A 21,570-nucleotide genomic window follows, 5' to 3' on the forward strand; every position below is an offset into this window, starting at 1 on the left:
GTTTTCACTTTTGCCGTATTATTTTCCTCACATTTAGTTTCAGGTGCTCGTGGATGACCACTACTGTCCATTCATCCCACTAGTCACAACCCCATTTCTCTTTCAGTTCATAAAGTAGTTTTATTTTCTGTTCTATAGGTTCTATTTGACTCACCTCTTCCATCCCTCTTGTTTGGCTTCAAGCCAACCACTTGGCAGAAGTCAATCTCTCTTTGCCCTCCTACTCTTCCCTGGTCACTAACAAATATTCAGGGACCTTTTCTTGTCCAGATTCAGTGGCTGCATTCTTTCTGATCTGGAAGCTCCATTTAGTACTGTGGGCCCCAATATTTACTTTTTGGGGAGTAATAAATTAGTTTGCTGAACTGACGGTTTACTGACTATATGTATCTGTGTATGCCTATGCATATATATATGTATGTATATATGTATACATATGTATACATATGTGTGTGTGTATATATATATATATATACATACATACATACACATACATGTATGCTGCTGCTGCTGCTAAGTCGCTTCAGTCATGTCCGACTCTATGCGACCCCATAGACGGCAGCCCACCCGGCTCCCCCGTCCCTGGGATTCTCCAGGCAAGAACACTGGAGTGGGTTGCCATTTCCTCCTCCAGTGCATGAAAGTGAAAAGTGAAAGTGAAGATGCTCGGTCATGTCCGACTCTTCGCGACCCCATGGACTGCAGCCTACCAGGCTCCTCCATCCATGGGATTTTTGAGGCAAGAGTACTGGAGTGGGTTGCCATTGCCTTCTAGAGTTACACTATTACAATCATTGATAATATATTGAACTATACATTTGATCAGCTGCTTCAATTCTAGTCATCATTTGCGTTGAAGGCTCAGTCATATACTTGGTAATACAAGAAATAATAATCTTGTGTAACAAGCAAAATACAAATGCTATAGTTAATAACATTAGTGGAATTAAAAGTAAATATTTTAGCCATGAGCCTCCCACACCAGTTTTTTTTTAAAGATTGTCAAGACTAGGGAATGGGTCACTTAGAGCAGAAATCTGATTTTTCATGTGGTTCAAATGTGTGTGTGTGTATATATATATATGAATATATGTACACAAATATAGTATATTATAATATATGGTATGTATATTACAAATACGGAGAAGGCAATGGCACCCCACTCCAGTACTCTTGCCTGAAAAATCCCATGGACCGAGGAGCCTGGTGGGCTGCAGTCCATGGGGTCGCTACAAGTCAGACATGACTGAGTGACTTCACTTTTTTCTTTTCACTTTCATGCATTGGAGAAGGAAATGGCAACCCACTCCAGTGTTCTTGCCTGGAGAATCAAAAATCCCAGGGACGGAGGAGCTTGGTGGGCTGCCATCTATGGGGTCGCACAGAGTCGGACACGACTGAAGTGACTTAGCAGCAGCATATTACAAATAAAATCTCTGGGTCTGAAATATCATTTATTACCAAAGAAATGTGTCAGTCTAGCCTGGTGTACTCCTTTTAATATTCTTCTATGTCTGTTCTGTTCATTAGAGGAATAAAATTATTTGAAAAGAAAGGTTAAATTTATCTCATTATATCACTTAATGTAATATTTGTGTTGGCACTTTTGCCTTTGTTGGAGATAATTTCTAATATGCATAATTAAAATTTCAGCCTTTGCAGAACTACTTATTTTGGGGGAGGTGGGTAGAATGTTTTAATAAAGGTAACCCCTATTTTGTGTGTGTAATAGTAAACATAAATAAGTAAATTAAAAAATAAGTTGTCTTATCATTTTACCACAATACCAATGAATAGTTTGATATATATTGTTTTCGTTTTTTTCCTTCTATCCTCTAGTGGAATTCCAGTATTTTACTACTTGATGTTTTTTAACAGTACATAATAGCTACTGTAACAAATATAAGAGTTTGCTATTAAATATACTTCCGTACTATCATTTTATAACTAAACAAAAACACCATTTTTATCTTAATGTTTTTACTTGTTCCAGTAGATTTCTTAGTTATATTTTCTTTATTGCAAAAGTAAATATTAATAGCATCGGTCCTCCAAACAAATTATACTTAGTGATTCTATTTTATACATGATCCACTTTGAGATTTTGTTGATACTGAATTTTTAGGTATTTGATGATATATAACACAGTATTCAGGAATCAGCCAATCATGTGACTTTCTTTTTTTACATTCTCTGCTTCTTTTGGCTAAAGTAAATATGTCTTTAGCAACTAGATAAAATGATAGTCATTTGTCAATTAATGCTGACCTTTCAAGTTTAGTATAGAAGTTCTTTTGACAAATGGGATGTATATGCCAAAGCTTTTGCATTAATTGCATCAGCATGATAAATTTAGTCACTACACTTCTTTCAAAAATAACTCTTATAGGCCAACTAACCTTCAATCATTTCAAAAAAGCAGTAACATATTATAGTCCAAGGTACTAGCAATCCAAGCATCCATCCCTTATTCCAATAACTGAGAGAGTGCGTCAAGAACTTTGGCAGCCACCCACATTTGAAGATCAAAGCCATAAGACATTCTAAGCTCAGAGAGCCAATAACAGTTGCCTGCTTAGCTGAAATAGAGGTGTCAGTCTGAAGAATCTGCTGTAGGCCCTATCAGTTCTGTGCAACCAGATTCCGGGAGGAAGACTGGGAGAGATTTGGGGGACTTTGGGTAGATGTGATGGTGATAAGGAGAGGCCATTCCATTTTCATCCCACTTTTCATGTGAGAAACTAAGCAGTGCTTTCTGAGCAGAGCAGTTAATTGGCTGGCTTGCTCCTGCTTCCTTGAAGTCAGCCATCATTTAAGGGCTGTGTCCCTAATATGAGAAGCTCCAGCTACATAGTGAGTTACTGGAAGAAGAGACATCATGGGGACAGAGACAGGCCAAGAAGCACCTAGGCCACAGACTTGTATGTAAAGTGGGCACCTTAGAGGGAATCCTTCTGGTAAGCTGCTCTAGCTAATACCACAGATAAGAGATGAATCACCCAGCAGAGAGCTTCCTAGATTCCAAACCCACAAAATTGTGAGCAAAATAAAATGAGTTGTTTTAAGTCAATAAATCTTGGATTCAGTTTTCACATGAAAATGGATAGCTGAATTAAAACATACTTGTGACTCATTCTATCATGTCATCTAATATTGTCAGGCAGATTTTCTCATGAAAGCCTTGAGCTTCTGGGACACAGAGCTTCTGGGACACAAGAGAAGGAGGAGGAAGGGGTAGATATGTTTACATGTATAGACTTCTTTTACAAAAAGTTAAACAGGAACTTGTCTAACATTTATATTTAAAAAAAATTTTTTAATTTTCCCTGTTATGAAAATAACATGATCAATATGGAAAACTTAGAAATAAACATGAACAAAAACTGAAATGAAAATTAGTTTTAAATTGCTACCTGTGTTTTCCATTCATTATTTACCACTGTTAATGTGGATTAAACCTTTAAGGCATTTTTTTTTTCAATATAGGTGACTATATCTGATTATACCTATGTGTTTAGCAGGGGCAATATCACATAACAGTTGAAGACCAAGGCTTTGGAACCAAATTGTTCAAACCCCAGTATCTTCTCCTCTGCTATACCTTATTGGCTTTGTGACCTTGGCCAAATTTCTTAACCTCTCTGTGCCCTATTACATATTATACATATAGGTATGATACTAGTATCTACCAGTCACAGAGCTACCTCAATTATGAGGATATTTCACCACTTAGATTTACACTTTCTAAAGAACTTAGAATATGCCTGGCATGTAGCATGTACAAAATTAGCATTTGAAAGTATAATAGTTACATTTGAAAAGAAAAACCAAATCATAGAATATATAGCATTTTGAAACATCCTTACTTCACTCAATAATATAGAATAAGTATTATTCACTAATAAATACATATTTTGTGGCATCAATTTTTAAAAGCTGTGTAAAACTTTATTATATAGATATAATTTAGTTCCCTATATTCAGACATTTATATCATTCCACTTTTGCTTGCTGCTGCTGCTGCTGCTGCTAAGTCGCTTCAGTCGTGTCCGACTCTGTGCGACCCCATAGACAGCAGCCCACCAGGCTTCTCTGTCCATGGGATTCTCCAGGCAAGAACACTGGAGTGGGTTGCCATTTCCTCCTCCAATGCATGAAAGTGAAAAGTGAAAGTGAAGTCGCTCAGTCGTGTCCGACTCCTAGCGACCCCATGGACTGCAGCCCACCAGGCTCCTCTGTCCATGGGATTTTCCAGGCAAGAGTACTGGAGTGGGGTGCCATTGCCTTCTCCACCACTTTTGCTTAAAGTACATTTTAACTCTTATTATATGAGTTTTTAAACAAAGGTAGGTCAACTTGTATAGTGAACCCTCATGTACCCATTCAGTTCAGTTCAGTTCAGTCACTCAGTCGTGTCCAACTCTTTGTGACCCCATGAATCGCAGCACGCCAGGCCTCCCTGTCCATCACCAACTCCAGAGTTTACCCAAACTCATGTCCATCGAGTCAGTGATGCCATCCAGCCATCTCATCCTCTGTCGTCTCCTTCTCCTCCTGCCCCCAATCCCTCCCAGCATCAGGGTCTCGCATGAGGTGGCCAAAGTATTGGAGTTTCAGCTTCAGCATCAGTCCTTCCAGTGAACACCCAGGACTGATCTCTTACCCAGATACAATAATTAGCAGCACATGGACATCCTTATAGTTCACTTTAAATACTCATTTTAAATCATCAACTCTGATAAAACTAAAATGATAGCTGTGTCCTAAGTATAGGAGCCTCCATATCTTAAGGAAATGCTATTAATTATTTGTGTTTACATTAGAAAGACACACTTAAGAGCCTCAAGATACTAGCTTTTATCTGATGCCAAACATAAAATGGTCAGTTCCCCTTATTCAGCTCCAGTGCACAGCCTTCATTATATCTTGTTTCCTCTGATATATCGAAGAAGAAAATGGAATAATTTAAAAGATGCCAGTGGGATAAAACACTATATTCCTAAATTTAGTGACATTTTCAGAGCTATTTTAACCAGTGTAATTGAAATCCTCTTGTTCTCCACTGACATATTTTAGAAGTTCATATGTTTAGAGTCTGAAATTTCATTCCAAAAATGATAGAAAGCCTCTTGAACTCAGTGGAGAGTTACTGAGCTGAATTATGATGGGCAAAGGCTTCAGTGAGCTTAGGGAAGTCTGTATGCTCTTCCACATGGATTAATTTCACAATCTATCCTAGACAGTATGGTGTGTAGGTAGCTAGTGTGAAAAATATCATGTCATCGACTTCCATGTGCTACCACATTACAGTTGAAGCCGTAAATTCTGAGATGCTATTTTCCAGGCAAATATGTTTCTTTGGAATTATAGTGGTATGTTCAGTAGCACGCAGAAAGAAGTTAAAACTATGGGAGGAAAATAAGCTCCCCTAGCCATACTACAACTGTGAAGCTGTAATAAACGGTTATTAATGTAGAAATACCTGCTTTTTGTTTTTATAACACATACTATAAACATTTAATATTGTTGTGAGTATTACATGAAACCATTTACTAAAAATATTTATTGAGCACCTATATTGTGATAGGCACTGTTCTAGCTGAGGATAAAAGAGGGACATCTCTTTCCTCCAGAATCTTGCTTTCCATAGAGAAAGACAGATACACAATAAATAGGCGAACAAATAATCATATCAGTAAATCTACTTTCTACCCTAAAACACATTAAAAATTAACTTCTGCAGATCCCCAATGGTTCTTGTGATCAGTGAATGCTTTTACCAACTGCCACTAGAACCCTCCAGCATGGTGCAGTGTCTCTCTGATTCTGTTTCATCATCTAAAAATACATAAACAGAAAAGCAATAGCTTTTTGTCCAAGAGACCCATTTCTCTCTTATGCCATCCAGAGTACTGAATCAAGAGCTGCTTGACTGGGAAGAGTGGGGTATGAAGAAGCTGGAAAATCAACACATACGATTCTTGGAAGGCATTAAAAGCATGAAGTTCCTACTAACTGTGTGGAAGACGACATCAAGATTACCTATGAACTACCAGGGACACCTTGCCCATAAATCCGCTCTGCTGGCTCGTGTATAACACATAATTCTGTATGCCTCACTCACATACATACCCCATCCTTTGGTCAGTTCTGGATGCACAGCCAGATGAAAAGCAGCAAGAACAAGATTTAACAGACACTTAATGAGCATGCACAGAAAGCAGGCCCAAATGAGCCAGGGAGAAACAACAGGTTTGAAATTTACCACCATCTTTGGGAAAACAAAAAGAAGACCTGGCCTGCTGTGTTACAGGATCAGGAGAAGGCATATAAGATGAAGAATTCTGCCACAAGAGGGAGTAAGTAGCATGGAGCATATATATCCATTGGTGGTCTGAGAAAGCCTCAGAATCAGTAGGAGGGATGATGGGAAGATAGCAATGGAAAACTTCAAGTAAATGAAAAATCAAGGAAACATGACACCACCAAATGATCACAATAATCTTCTAGTACGTGTTCCCCAAGATATGGAGATCTAGGATTTACCTGGTAAAGAATTCAAAGGAAGAGTTTAAGGAAACTTGGTGAGCTACAATAAAACACAGAAGGATAATTTAGCAAAATTAGGAAAACAATACATGAACAAAATGGGAACTTTAACAAAAACATAAAAATAATTTTAAAAGAACCAAACAGAAATGCTGACAGATAAATGAATGAAATTTAAAATGCAATAATGAGCATCATAAGCAGAATGGATCAAGCAGAAGAAACAATCTACAAGTTAAAGACAGAAACTTTCAAATTATCCAGTCAGAGGAGAACTAGGAAAAAAGAATGAAAATGAGTGAAAGGAATCTACCTGATCTATTAGAATATGATCAAAAGAAACAATTTATATAGTATTGAAGTTCCAGGAGAAGAGAGGGAGAAGGGGGACACAAAACCTATGTAAAGGAGTAATGGCTGGAGAACTTCCCAAATCTGGAGAGAGATTTAAATATCTAAGTTCATGAAGCTCATAGGTCACCAGACAGGTTCAACTTGAAGATATCTTCTCCAACACACTGTAATAATAAACTGTCAAAAATCAAAGACAAAGAGAGAATTTTTTTAACCATTTATCATTTATTTATTATTATTATTTTTACTTTACAATATTGTATTGTTTTTGCCATACATCAACATGAATCCACCATGGACATACACGTGTTCCCCATCCTGAACCCCCCTCCCACCTCCCTTCCCATACAATCCCTCTGGGTCGTCTCAGTGCACCAGCCCCAAACATCCTGTATCCTGCATCGAACCTGGACTGGCAATTCGTTTCTTATATGATATTATACATGCTTCAATGCCATTATCCCAAATCATCCCACCCTCTCCCTCTCCCACAGGATCCAAAAGACTGTTCTATACATCAGTGTCTCTTTTGCTCTCTCGCATACAGAGTTATCATTACCGCCTTTCTAAATTCCATATATATGCGTTCGTATACTGTATTGGTGTTTTTCTTTCTGGCTTACTTCACTCTGTATAATAGGCTCCAGTTTCATCCACCTCATTAGAACTGATTTAAATGTATTCTTTTTAATGGCTGAGTAATACTCCATTGTGTATATGTACCAGAGCTTTCTTATCCATTCATCTGCTGATGGACATCTAGGTTGCTTCCATGTCCTGGCTATTGTAAACAGTTCTGCAGTGAACATTGGGGTACACGTGTCTGTTTCAATTCTGGTTTCCTTGGTGTGTATGCCCAGCAGTGGGATTGCTGGATCATAAGGCAGTTCTATTTCCAGTTTTTTAAGAAATCCCGACACTGTTCTCCATAGTGGCTGTACTAGTTTGCATTCCCACCAACAGTGTAAGAGGGTTCCCTTTTCTCCACACCCTCTCCAGCATTTATTGCTTGTAGACTTTTGGATCACAGCCATTCTGACTGGTGTGAAATGGTACCTCATTGTGGTTTTGATTTGCATTTCTCTGATAATGAGTGATGTTGAGCATCTTTTCATGTGTTTGTTAGCCATCTGTATGTCTTCTTTGGAGAAATGTCTATTTAGTTCTTTGGCCCATTTTTTGATTGGGTTATTTATTTTTCTGGAATTGAGCTGCAGGTGTTAAAGCAGCAAAAGAGCTTGTAACTTAGATGGGAACCTCCGTGAGACGATCAGTGGATTTCTCATTAGAAACCATCCAGGCCAGGAGAGATTGGGATGATATATTCAAAGTGCTGAAGAAAAAAGAAAAATGCCAACCAAGAATATTCTTTTGAGCAATGTTATCCTTCAGAAATTAAGAAGAGATAAAAACTTTCCCAAACAAGAAAAGAGCTAAGAGGCTCCTTTACCACCACACTCGCCTCAAAAGAAATGCCAAAAGGGGTTTTTCAAGCTGTTTACTGCAGCATTATTCATAGTAGTCAAGATGTTATTAGTGGATAAGTAAGATGTGGGGTATGTGTATGTGTGTGTGTGTGAAATTATTATTCCATGAGAAAGAAGGAAATTCTGTCATTTTCAACAACATAGATCTGAGAGCATTATGCTAAGTAAAGTAAGTCAGACAGAGAAAGACAAGTACTGTCTAATATCACTTTTGTGTAGAATTTTAAAAAACATAACTTGGAGAAACAGAATAGAATGGTGGTTTCTGGGGCTGGAGAGTGGAAGCAATTGAGAGATGCTGATCAAAGGGCACAAACATAAAGTGCGTACATTCTGGGGATCTGATGTACAGTATGATGATTGTAGTTTACAATACTGTATTATATATGGGGAAGTTGCTAAAAGGGTAGATCTTAAATATTCTCATCACACATGCAATATCAATTAAGTGAGGTGATGGAAATGTTAACTAACCTTATTGTAATCATTTTGTAATATAAGTACATAAAATCAACATGTTGTATGCCTTAAGCTTACACAATCTGATATGCTAATTATATCTCTGTAAAGCTAGAAAAAAAGAAGAGCAAAGGATATCCTGTGTAACTTAGAAAAAGGAGCTTCTTTTCCTGGGAAGATGAATTTCATTGAGTGAGATATGACTGGATTTCCACTCCCATCACCCTTTGACTAGATCTCTTGTGCAGAGCATGGCTTACCCACCTGATACTGAATGTGGTCTAGTCCATTTCATCTATCTAGTATCTTCTTTCTCTTATGGCATTTTACCCATTGTTCTCTAGCTTCTCTTTTCGAAACTGTTTATTTTTTCTTTCATATATAGTATTCCCAAGGGTTTCCTGGTTTATTTTCAAGGATGTATAGATAGAATCCAAGTCCTTAACTAGGTCTACATCTGTATTGCACAATTCAGTAGAGAAAGACACCACTGAATCACATAGCCCAACTCCATACCAGAGGATATGCTTTATTGATATAGGTACACATAGAAACAATGGCATCCAAAGCAGAATTAAGTTCTTACCACCCATAGTGTTTGCTTGGACAACTCTAACATGCTAACCAATGGAAAAAAGGATTCTGAGAAATCTAAACTTAACAAAAATTTTAAAAATTTATTATTTTACCATTAACCCGTCTTTTAGTGCTCTTATAAAATTACAAATATGGTGTTTATTTTATATTGACCCAGTGTACCAGTACTACAATCATTTTATCTTCTTTAAAGAGTAATTTTAAAAAAATGTATAATTTTAATTTTCAATTCACCTAATGACATCACTATTGTTATATTTATAAGGGGATTTATCATCTATTATTTTAAAATATTCTGATAAATTTGTGGGCTTTATATCTGCTACTATAATTTCATAGTTAGAATAGCACATGAGACAGTGGTTGTACAGATACTTATTAGAATAGGCTTAAAAGTATGCAAGAGAAGAGATGATTTCACTGGCCTTTGGTTTTCTCACAGAAAAGTTACTTCCTTGAAGATCTGTACAGCGAAGAGTAGAGCATTTGGCCGGATAATGCTATCCTCTTCAATGTCATTATCATTCAAGACCTTCCCTGGCCCCTAAGGTTAAAGAAGTTCAAAGATCACCTTATTTAATTCTCTGCATAGTACTCATTAATCTCTAATATTCTGGGGGTGATTTACTATTATTTAACTTTTTTTTTTGCTATCTTAATTTCAAGAGAGTAAGAGACTTCTATTATTTGTTTTTTTTTAATTTTATTTTATTTTTAAACTTTACATAATTGTATTAATTTTGCCAAATATAATTGACGTATTTCAAATGTCTGAAAAAGTTCCAGGTATGTTATATAGAGTCACAGTAAAAATTTGGGCAAGAATCTAGTGTTGGCAAGAATATGGAGGAAAGGGAATCCTCGTGCACTGTTAGTGGGAATGTAAATTGGTGCAGCCACTATGGAAAACAGTATGGAGGCTCCTCAAAAAAAAAAACAAACACGACCATTGTTGTTCATTCACTCAGTCATGTCCGACTCTTTGTGAGCCTGTGGACTGCAGCACGCCACGCTTCCCTGTCCTTCACCATCTCCCAGAGCTTGCTCAAACTTATGTCCGTTGGGTCAGTGATGCCATCCAATCATCTCATCCTCTGTCGTCCCCTTCTCCTCCTGTCTTTTATCTTCCCCAGCATATGATCCCAGAACTACCATATGATCCAGCAATCCCATTAGTGGGTATTTATCCAAAGAAAACAAAAACACTAATTCTGAAAGATATATGTAAGCACTATGTCCATTATAGCATTATTTACAATAGACAAGATATGGAAGCAACCTAAAATGTGTATCCACATATTGATAAAGAAGGCGACATGTAGATAGACACATATATACACATACATACATACATAATACACATACACACATACATAAATATACAATGGAATATTACTTAGTCATAAAAAAGAATGTAATCTTTCCATTTGCAACAACGTGGACCTGGAGGGTACTATGCTAAGTGAAATTAGCCAGTCAGAGAAGAACAAATACCATATGATTTCTCTTATACGTGCAATCTAAAAAGCAAAGTAAACAAACAAACCAAACAAAATAGGAACAGATTCTTAGGCACAGAAAGTAAACTAGTGGTTGCCATAGGGGAAGGGGGTTGGGAGACAGATGAAGTAAGTAAAGGAGATTAAGAGGTACAGACTTCCAACTATCAGATAAGTAAGTCCAGAGGATATGATGTACACATAGAGAATATAGTCAGTAATATCATAACAACTTTGGTGATGAGTGGTAACTGGTCTTACTGCAGTGTACATCTCATATTGTATAAAAATATTGAATCACTATCTTACACTTGAAACTAATAATATTTTATGTTAATTATAACTCAATTTATAATTGTTGAAAAAGTGAATGAATATATTTTTTAAATGTCTTAAAAAGAATATTTGAAAAAATGGAAGCAGCTCCACAAATATTTTGAGTAATGTAATTAGTTTGATTTTGTATTTCAAAATTTAATGTAAGCAAGACTTTGTTCTTCTTCTTCTTTTCTAATATTTTCCTTTTGTTACTCTACAGCATACCAAAATTTCCTTAGTAAAGGGAATTTTTTAACCTTTCATTCTTCCTAAAAGTAGTAAATATTTACCTACATACACATACACATAAATATTTACCTACATACACACAGAGGTGTTTGTGAGTAACACATTTCTACCCAGGTATGTGTGTATTATGTATTTTTTATAGCTATAGAAGGAATGATGCTAAAGCTGAAACTCCAGTACTTTGGCCACCTCATGCGAAGAATTGACTCTTTGGAAAAGACTCTGATGCTGGGAGGGATTGGGGGCAGGAGGAGAAGGGGACGACAGAGGATGAGACGGCTAGATGGCATCACTGACTCGATGGACATGAGTCTGAGTGAACTCCGGGAGTTGGTGATGGACAGGGAGGCCTGGCGTGCTGCGATTCATGGGGTCGCAAAGAGTCGGACAGGACTGAGCGACTGATCTGATCTGATCTGATCTGATAGTTGTTTATGAATGTGTTTCTCACCACTTATAGTCATTTTATGTCCTTATCATTATCGTCTTTGTTTATAGATAAATATGTGGTAATTATGTCTCCATCATTAAGTTGCAAATTCCTTTTGGGCAGCAAGCATCTTTTAATGAAGAAATTAAAGAAGTCAGAACCATTAAATTAAAAACGATGCTTTCAAGAACACTTTTGAATGTTCACCTCAGTGTTCTAATTAAATTATAATTTCAGTATACATATCTGCTTATCTGGACGCCTTTAGCGATTTGAAATGACTTACTGAGTATTCTAACTCATCCCATATTGAATGGAAGCATATAAAAATTGTCTGCTATTCAAATGTGCTTTCAGAAGCTATAAATAGAATACTGCTTGCTGCCAAAGGTGAATTAATTGTGATAAAGCTATTTTGATAAAAGTTATTCCTCACTTAAGTGAAACATGAAGTAGCTGATTTATTTCTACAGCAGCTATGTTAAAAGCTTAATATTCAGTAACAAACTTCTACTTCAATATATGTCACCATAATTTTTTTTAGAAAAATAGAAAAGCCTTTGCATTTGATTAGCTTCAAATGATGCTTCATTGATGAGTGGAAATAATTCAACAAAAGAACCTAATTGTGTAGAACAAGTAAATATTATACATACAGTACTCATTTGCCTACAATTACACAGGTAATATCTGTATTTAGTTTCTTAATTTCTCATTATAAGACAATTGCATTTCATCTAGCAGTGTTTAATTGCATTGTTTCTATTGCTAGAATAATAGCACATTCCTTTTTTTAAGATGTTGAATGACAAATAAATTTAGATTGTAATCACTTGTTATTCCTTCTCTAAGCAAAACCACTCAAAAGTTTCAGTTGCAATGAAAAAACTTATTTCCTACTAATGCTGACCAAATGGGAGCACTCTAGAAAAGACTGTATCTTGTCTCACATCCCCTTCAATTATAGTCGTAACCATTATCTTAATAAGTCTAGTTGGCTAATAATGTTACTGTTTTCTAGAAGTGTCACTCTGGAACCTTATAGGGGCTTCTCTGATGGTTCAGATGGTAAAGAATCTGCCTGCAATGCAGGAGCCTCTGTTTTGCTCCATGGGTCGGGAAGATCCCCCGGAGAAGGGGATGACTACCCACTTTTGCCTCGAGAAATCCACAGACAGAGGACCTCAGTGAGTTATAGCCTATGGGGTCACAAAGAGTCGGACATGGCTGAATGACTAACTCTTTGTAGGGCTTCTCTGGTGCCTCAATTGGTAAAGAATATACCTGCAATGCAGGAGACCAGGGTTTGATCCCTGTGTCAGGAAGTTTTCCTGGAGAAGGAAATGGTAACCCACTCCAGTATTCTTGCCTGGAGAATCCCATGGATAGAGGAGCCTAGTGGGCTACAATCCATGGAGTCTCAAAGAGTTGAACACAACTTAGTGACTAAACCAACAAAACTTTATAGTATTTCATCTCACATCCAAAACCCCTATAATAATCTTTCTTTCTTTTCCCAACCTTATATGTCTGCATTGGTGAATGTTAGGAGTAACACATATGTCTGATTCATAGTTTCTTACCCTAGTTATCATTCAGACCTTAATATAAATTCTACTGAGACAAGAATGTTAGATAAGATGATCACATAGTTTCTGAGTTATCGTTTAACAGTAGATTAAGTCTTGCTGCTGCTGCTGCTGCTAAGTCACTTCAGTCATGTCTGACTCTGTGTGACCCCATAGACGGCAGCCCACCAGGCTCCCCTGTCCCTGGGATTCTCCAGGCAAGAACACTGGAGTGGGTTGCCATTTCCTTCTCCAATGCATGAAAGTGAAAGGGGAAAGTGAAGTCGCTCAGTTGTGCCCAACTCTTAGCAACCCCATGGACTGCAGCCTACCAGGCTCCTCCATCCGTGGGATTTTACAGGCAAGAGTACTGGAGTGGGGTGCCATCGCCTTCTCCGAGATTAAGTCTTACTCACAGCTAATATTTACACGTGCTTTTCCCAATTTATTTTCTGAATAATTCACCTTCTCCTAATGTTTTGTGAGATGTCATTATTTTTATTACTGCCATAACAAATTACCACAAACTTAGTGGCTTAAGGAAGACAAATTTATTATCTCACAGTTCTGTGGGTCAGAATTATGACATGGGTCTTGATATGGTATGATCAAGATGTTGGGAAGGCTTCATTTTCTTCTGGTATCTCAGGGGAGAATGTTTTCTTACCTTTTCCAATTTTAAGAGGCTGCCCAGATTCCTCGGCTTATGGCTTTTCTCTCCATATTTAAAGCCAGCAATGGTCAGTCACGTTCTTCTCACATCACATCACTTGACCCTTCTCCTATCATCACATTTCTCTCTGCTGTGAGAAAAGCTTCTTTACATTTAGGGTCTCATGTGATTACATTGGACCCACCTAGGTAACCCAGGATAACCTTGCCTTCTTAAAGTCAGTAAACCTTAATCACATCTGAAAGTCTCGTTTACCATGTAAGGCAACACATTCACGGGTTTCAGGGATGAGTGCATGCATATCTGTGGATATTTTTGGAGGAGCTCATATTCTGCCCACTATACACAGTCTCTTACTAATCGTTGTACCTAATGCAGCTGAGTGCTTCCTGTGGATGACATGCTGCATTTCATAAAATATGACATTTGGCTTATGAAGCCAAGCATTGCGATCATTACTAATTAATTCTGGAAAAAGTTTGAACACAGACTTCATTTTCAGCCCCAGCTCTCTCTTGTTCTTTTCTCATTTATTTTTTTAATAAGAATGGATGATAGAGTAATTTTTTTTCTTTTTGCAGTATTGCAATGCAACATTGAAGAAATTGCCAATTTTGTTGATGAGCAGAGAAAGGCTGAGAGTCCAGTTAAATTTGTATCCATTTAGGAGCAAGAGCTCAGCTTTTTCATACTGGGAGATTCTCCATTTTCAGCCCAAGAATTATGGGAGAATTGGTTTTATCTGGTGAGAAAGGAGCCCCAATCTCTAGGCAGCTCTTGCTAACTAATATTGTAGATAACACTGGTATTGCATAAGGGCACTTTTACAAATTTCTATCATTTGATTTGTTTAATAGTCATAGTAATTATGAATATTAATTAACATTTAATATTCACATGTTGCTTGGATAGATAATTAAAGTGTAAGTCGGGCTGATTTATTCTGGCATTCTTTAATGAATGACACCCTTAATAGCTGTACCTTTTAGGAATATCTCTACTTTATTTTGCAGTATTTTACCCACCTCCCACTTTCTTCATTGCTTTGTGCATTTGGTTAAATAAATCAGGATGCAAAGTATGCAGTTTACTTTTTAACCATTTTGATAATTCGCTCACAGGAAAAATTGGTCAGTGCTTGTTGAATAAACAGCGTTTGTATGTGAACTTATAAGTTAAAAAATCAATTTCCAAAAATATAGCGAAATGTTGGATATTCCCTTATATTTTAGACAATCCATTTTGAAATGTGTGTTATTAGCTTCAATCAGTTCTCATATAATTACCTTTGTCAAAAAAGACTGTGCCAAGTTGTACGTTAAAATTAAGCATGTTATTTACCTTTTTTTTCCTAAAGCTGTTTTGTGCGACTATTTCTGTATAAGGTAAATGTAATGAGGTTCCTGAATTTGTTCCTCTCAACATCTAATCTAACTAGTGCCTTAAGGAGGGTAACTGCTTGTATTGTGTCTCTTTACTGAAATCCCTTTAGACAAGCTTAAGATAGGCATATGACTCTAAACCAACTAAATGCAGAAACTTTAACTTTACTTCTTTCATCCTTAGAAAAACGAGCATCATTTTGTTGATTAACTTTCATTTAAATGCTTATTTTATACTGTATTTGGACTATGCTTCATTAAGCCTCAATTTCCATTTAAGTTTGTTTGTGTCTTATTGCTTAAGTTCCTGTGTCTCAGTTCGCTAATGAAATGTTTTCTAACCTGTGAAAATTCAAAAGAGCTCAAAGACTGATTTAAAAGTACATTTCAGGTTTCTAAAAGAAATATTCAGGTCTTCTGGGGTTATGGTACACTGCCAACCATAAACACCATTCTTACCACAAGTTATAGTCATTGAAGTCTTTTGATTTCCAGTTTCCATATGTTAGAACTACAGATACATTAATGACATCAATTGCAAGTGCCTTATTATTTCTCTTTGTATTCTGTTTCAGTGATTGTTCTTTGTGACTTGATCTCGAGACATCTCCAAATTCATTTTGAAAATATAACTAAGCTGTACTTCCCTTGTAGCTCAGTCAGTAAATAATCTGCCTGCAAGGCCGGAGACCCAGGTTCAGTTCCTTGATTGGGATGATCCCCTGGAGAAGGAAATAGCAACCCACTCCGGTATTCTTGCCTGGGAAATCCCATGGACAGAGGAGCCTGGCAGGCTAGAGTCCATGGGTTTGCAAAAGTCGGATACAATTTAACAACTAAACCACAACCACCATTTGTAGACAATGAATATTAAGTGGTATTATATACATATACACACATATTTAGGTAAAATAAGAGGAGAGTGCACAGGTACAGAAAAAATATTTATTGCTACTGCTGTTGTTATTTCAAAAGATATATAGGTTCAGGTTATAGAGTAGTTTGGGGAAAAGACATTAGAAATAAGGACACAGAAGACAGTAGAGTTTGTCAGTCCTGTGTCTCTATCTTCTAATCCCATATCTAGGTTCATGGGACTTTACATTGAATCACCTTTCCAGACCAGGGTTCCAGTCCCAGCCAAAGTTACTTTCTCCACCACTTATGCCCAAATCACTCTTACTTAAACTCTAAATAGAGATTGTAGCGCCTTAGAGGTAAGGTATCGCAAGCCAATAACTCAGTGGTCACTAGTCCCTATTTCTGCTACTTTTGCCTTGTTTATAGACTGCAGTTCTTAGTTCTGATCTAGAGCCCTACATTAGATGCCTCCTCTTGTGATATATTCTTATTTTTTTCCCTGCAGTCCCTATCTAGGTAGATCTGAAGACTGCCAGTTGTCGAACATCTAAGTAAACTTAGCAGCTGACCCGACCCCACCCTAATCTTTACTATATTTAACTTTTATAGAAACTGTCTTTTAATATATCATATACATCGTAGATAACAAGTTTCATTATATTTATCGCTAACATAAATAACAGTCCACTCAAAATTTCTGAATTTACCATTTACCTGTATATAAGGTACTTCCTACATGAGAATATTAAAATTTTCTGAACTACAAAGTGTGTTTTTCTCATTACAATCTCCATAATTTGATAAAATTAAATCGCATAGTTTAATTTAAGACTTAACACTTGTTCATTTTAGTAGAAATATCTCCACTTATATGCATTCGTTCATGAAAATTTTGAGAAAAATGCCAAATGAGGTTTTCACTACTGACCATTGAAAGAAGGAAGCACTAGTATAAATTCCTGGTCCTCCAAAAGCTTACAATTTGTTGGGTGAAACAGACTGGCCATAAACAGCAGTCATGAATTCCCAGTGATTGGAAATACACATAATACTCCATTTAGAAGTGACATCTAGTTGTGAACTTCTCTGGGGGTAAAGTGGATAAGAGTCCATCTGCCTGTGCAGGGGACATGGGTTCGATTCCTGGTCCGGGAAGATACCATATGCTACAGAGCAGCTAAGCCCATGCACCTGGAACCTGTGCGCCTAGAGCCTGTGCTCTGCAACAGGAGAAGCCACCCCAATGAGAAGCCTGTGCACTGCAAGGAAGAGTAGCTCCCACTCACCACTGGAGAAAGCCCATGCACAGCAATGAAGACCCACCACAGCCAAAAAGAAAAGTAAAATCTGGTTGTGATAAGCTTTGGGAAATATTTATACTTTTAAACAGCAGAGCCTTCAATATTCCAGGTATGCAGACTCATGGGACATGAGAGACAACATAATACTGATAATGTGAGTCATTTTGATGAGTTCTCCATGTTTAAAGCTAAACTAAGTACATTTATAGTGAAGTCCATAGTTTCAAGTTTTTTTCGTATGTTTTGGGAAAACCTTGGAGGCTTTTAAGTTATTTACAATTGATATGTCAGTTAAATGTAGAATTTCCTCTACTTTGATCACTGTTTAATGTAGGATTTTGTGTATGCATTAAAAGACCATTTAAACTGGATGTTTCTTAACATTTCTTATTAACAACAGATATTTTGTCATTTACTCTTTCAGAATTATGCGATTCTCACTCTTAGATTCCCTCATGCCTCTATTGACCTGTCACAGGAACATAATTCCCTATGCCCCATTTTTAAGAGTTATCCATATGTTGAATAATATCTTTCCTCAAATATAGAATATTTTATTTTTCTACTTAGTCTTCATCTGGTTTCCCTTTGAAACCTGGTCTTTATCAAGACACAGGTTCCAATGAGTTGCTAATGCAATTTCTAAACTTGTTTTGTTTTCAAAAATAACTCTACCTTTAGTTTTTAAAAACTTTTATTGGAGTATAGTTGATTTGCAAAGTTGTGTCAGTTTCGGGTGCACAGCATATACACATTCTCTTTCAGATTCATTTCCTGTATAGGCCATTACACAATATTGAGTATAGTTGCCTGTGCCGTTCAGTCCTTGTTGGTTATCTATTTTATGTATAGTAATGTGTGTATGTTAATCCCAAGCTCCCAATTTATCCATTCTCCACACATTTCTCCTTTGGTAACTCTAAGTTTGTTTTTGGAATCTGTGAGTCTGTTTCTATTTTGTAAATAAGTTCATTTATCATATGATATCACTCATTATGGCATATATTTTTTAAAATGATATAAATGAACATATTTGCAATACTCTCTATTTTTGTTACCATAATTTTATTTTGTTGTACTCATGATTTCTAATATTCATTGATCACACATTGGAGTTTATAGTTTTCCCTTTCATAGATACTCTTTAATGTAATCTTGTATCTCATCAATTATTTCATATACCTTTCAGTGTCTTACTACTAGAAACCACAACTGAGCAATTTTTTGAAGCATTTTTTTTTCTTTTTCATATTCAGAATGTGAAGTTGTCTTTTTAAGCAATAACATCTTTCTATAGTTTTGGTAATGGCACTGAAGTAAATAGAAAACAATGTGGAAAATATATTAAGAAATAGTTTAGGCATACATCATCAAATATAGACTTGTACTAGAATAACACTAACATTTGGCAAAGCATCTTTTGAAGTTCATATTGGCTTTTCCTGTTTGTCTACTTTTGTCTTGTTTAATTTTTTTTCACTCCTAAGTTTGTAGACATTTCTAGTTCAGCTCATGTTATATCCATTCAACAATTTCAACATCTTTAAAGCACCATTTAAGTTTATTTTGCTCATTAAGAGTTGCTACTTCCTTAAACTTTATGAGACATTTGAGGGAATAATAGGTGTTGACAGTAATTAATATTCTTGCATGTAGCAGCTACATAGCAATTATTTATTTTTTAGAGAATTATTTTCACCATTAGTTTGTTAAAAATATTTCTTTCTGTGATTTTTTTTCAGAATTGTCAGTTTTCTAACATTAATGTAGCTTTAATTTATGTGTAAGCTGAATTCATTTCAGTGTCTATTTATGCATCCTTTTGTTTTTCTTCATTTTGCTTATGTTACTTTCCATATGAAAAATACATAACTGTCTCTTTGACTAATTTCCTTCTGAATAAAAACTGTGTCATTCTTTACCAACTCTGGGGGAAGGTGTAATCACTTAAGAAAGTACATTATGCCATTACTCGCATTGTATTTTAAAACCACTTTTATTTTTACGCTATCTTAAATGCTAATTGGTTCATCTTAAATTTGATGAGCTTCCATAGTTTAATAGTTGCCAGAACCAAATGTTTAATTAATCAAGGATACAGCTAACAACTGTCAGAGTTTTCTGACATGGGCTTTTTCTAAAACTTCTTAAAATAAGAAAGACAGACAGACAGACACTAAAATAGTTACTGAGAAGTCACTGGAAAATTTCTTACTAGCTATTTGGCAGGCAAATAAGGTTGCTCTTGCCAAAGGCACTAACCATGCTGACATGTTCAATCAAGAAACAGTCATTTGTATCAACAAAGATTGAGTTCCTCTCTTATTTCCCCTTTGACAGTCATGATTTTTCTGTCAGTCCATGTTTCCTTTACTTCAAAATATGAGGCTCCCTCAGTCCCTTTTTATGGCATACCCAAGTTCCATCCTGCTGTGCTCTGAGTGGCTGCAAACAGTGGGGGCGGGGGGTGCAATTCCTATGACGGCTTTGCAGTTTACCTTGTCTATTACATTCACTAGCCCTTAATTCACTTCTACTTCATTTATTTTGTTGTCCTCTCATTTTTCCCTTATTTTCCTTTCTTTCTTTACTTTCATCTTTATTTCATTTCTTTTTTTATGCCATTATTTAAACCTAGTCCACTCATTTTGTCATTCTTAATGAATTCACTCATTTTTTGTCCATTTCTTTAGTTTTGATCATTTAAAAAATGAGTCCAGGTGAAATATGCCATAGGTTAGATGCAAAAATATTGAATTCTTCACAAAATGCTATTTCTGTTGATTAACACTAAAGATCCTGTCCCATAAATTTTGGAATAATTATTCTATTACCTAGCCATATCATGCTTCATTCTGGATATGTATAAGTTGCATATTTAGGCATTAAGAATATCATTCAATGACAGATATTATCTTGAGAAAACCTTTTTTGTTGAGAAGAAAAACTGTAAATTTTATTGAATATACATCAAAGAAATTATAATTAAACAGTTGAGAAATGGTAAATTCAATGAGAATTCAAAAATTAGTAAGAATCAAATCACAAGTGTTCCTTATTGACTAAAGCAGCAAGTGATTTTAGGATACAAAAATATTAGTGCATTAGTTCTATTATTTTGCAAAATGTTATTCTAAATAAGAATTACTAAAGATAACATCTGAGGTCCCCAAAGTAGCAGGTTTGAAAATTATCACTGCTAATTGAATTTTATGTGTGATATAAATGCATAACTATATAAATACTGCTGCTGCTGCTAAGTCGCTTCAGTCATGTCCAACTCTGTATGACCCCATAGACGGTAGCCCACCAGGCTCCCCCGTCCCTGGGATTCTCCAGGCAAGAACACTGGAGTGGGTTGCCATTTCCTTCTCCAATGCATGAAAGTGAGAAGTGAAAGTGAAGTCGCTCAGTCATGTCTGACTCCTAGCGACCCCATGGACTGCAGCCCACCAGGCTGCTCCATTCATGGGATTTTCCAGGCAAGAGTACTGGAGTGGGGTGCCATTGCCTTCTCCAAACTACATAAATAGGGCATATTAAAAAGCAGAGACATTACTTTGCCAACAAAGGTCCATCTAGTCAAGGCTATGGTTTTTCCAGTGGTCATGTATGGAGTAAGAGTTGGACTATGAAGAAAGCTGAACGTCAAAGAACTGATGCTTTTGAACTGTGGTGTTGGAGAAGACTCTTGAGAGTCCCTTGGACTGCAAGGAGATCCAACCAGTCCATTCTAAAGGAGATCAGTCCTGGGTGTTCTTTGGAAGGACTGATGCTAAAGCTGAAAGTCCAGTACTTTGGCCACCTCATGTGAAGAGTTGACTCATTGGAAAAGACTCTGAT

General features: G+C 36.4%; 1 protein-coding gene across 1 annotated transcript in view; it reads left to right on the plus strand.

Annotated features, from left to right (window-relative positions):
- Positions 1–21,570, plus strand: part of IL1RAPL1 (interleukin 1 receptor accessory protein like 1) — a 700,437-nt gene that overhangs the window by 200,784 nt on the left and 478,083 nt on the right. The gene's annotated exons all lie outside the window — the stretch shown is intronic.

The sequence above is a fragment of the Bubalus bubalis genome, chromosome X (genome assembly GCF_019923935.1).
Source record: "Bubalus bubalis isolate 160015118507 breed Murrah chromosome X, NDDB_SH_1, whole genome shotgun sequence".
Classification (NCBI taxonomy): Eukaryota; Metazoa; Chordata; class Mammalia; order Artiodactyla; family Bovidae; genus Bubalus; species Bubalus bubalis.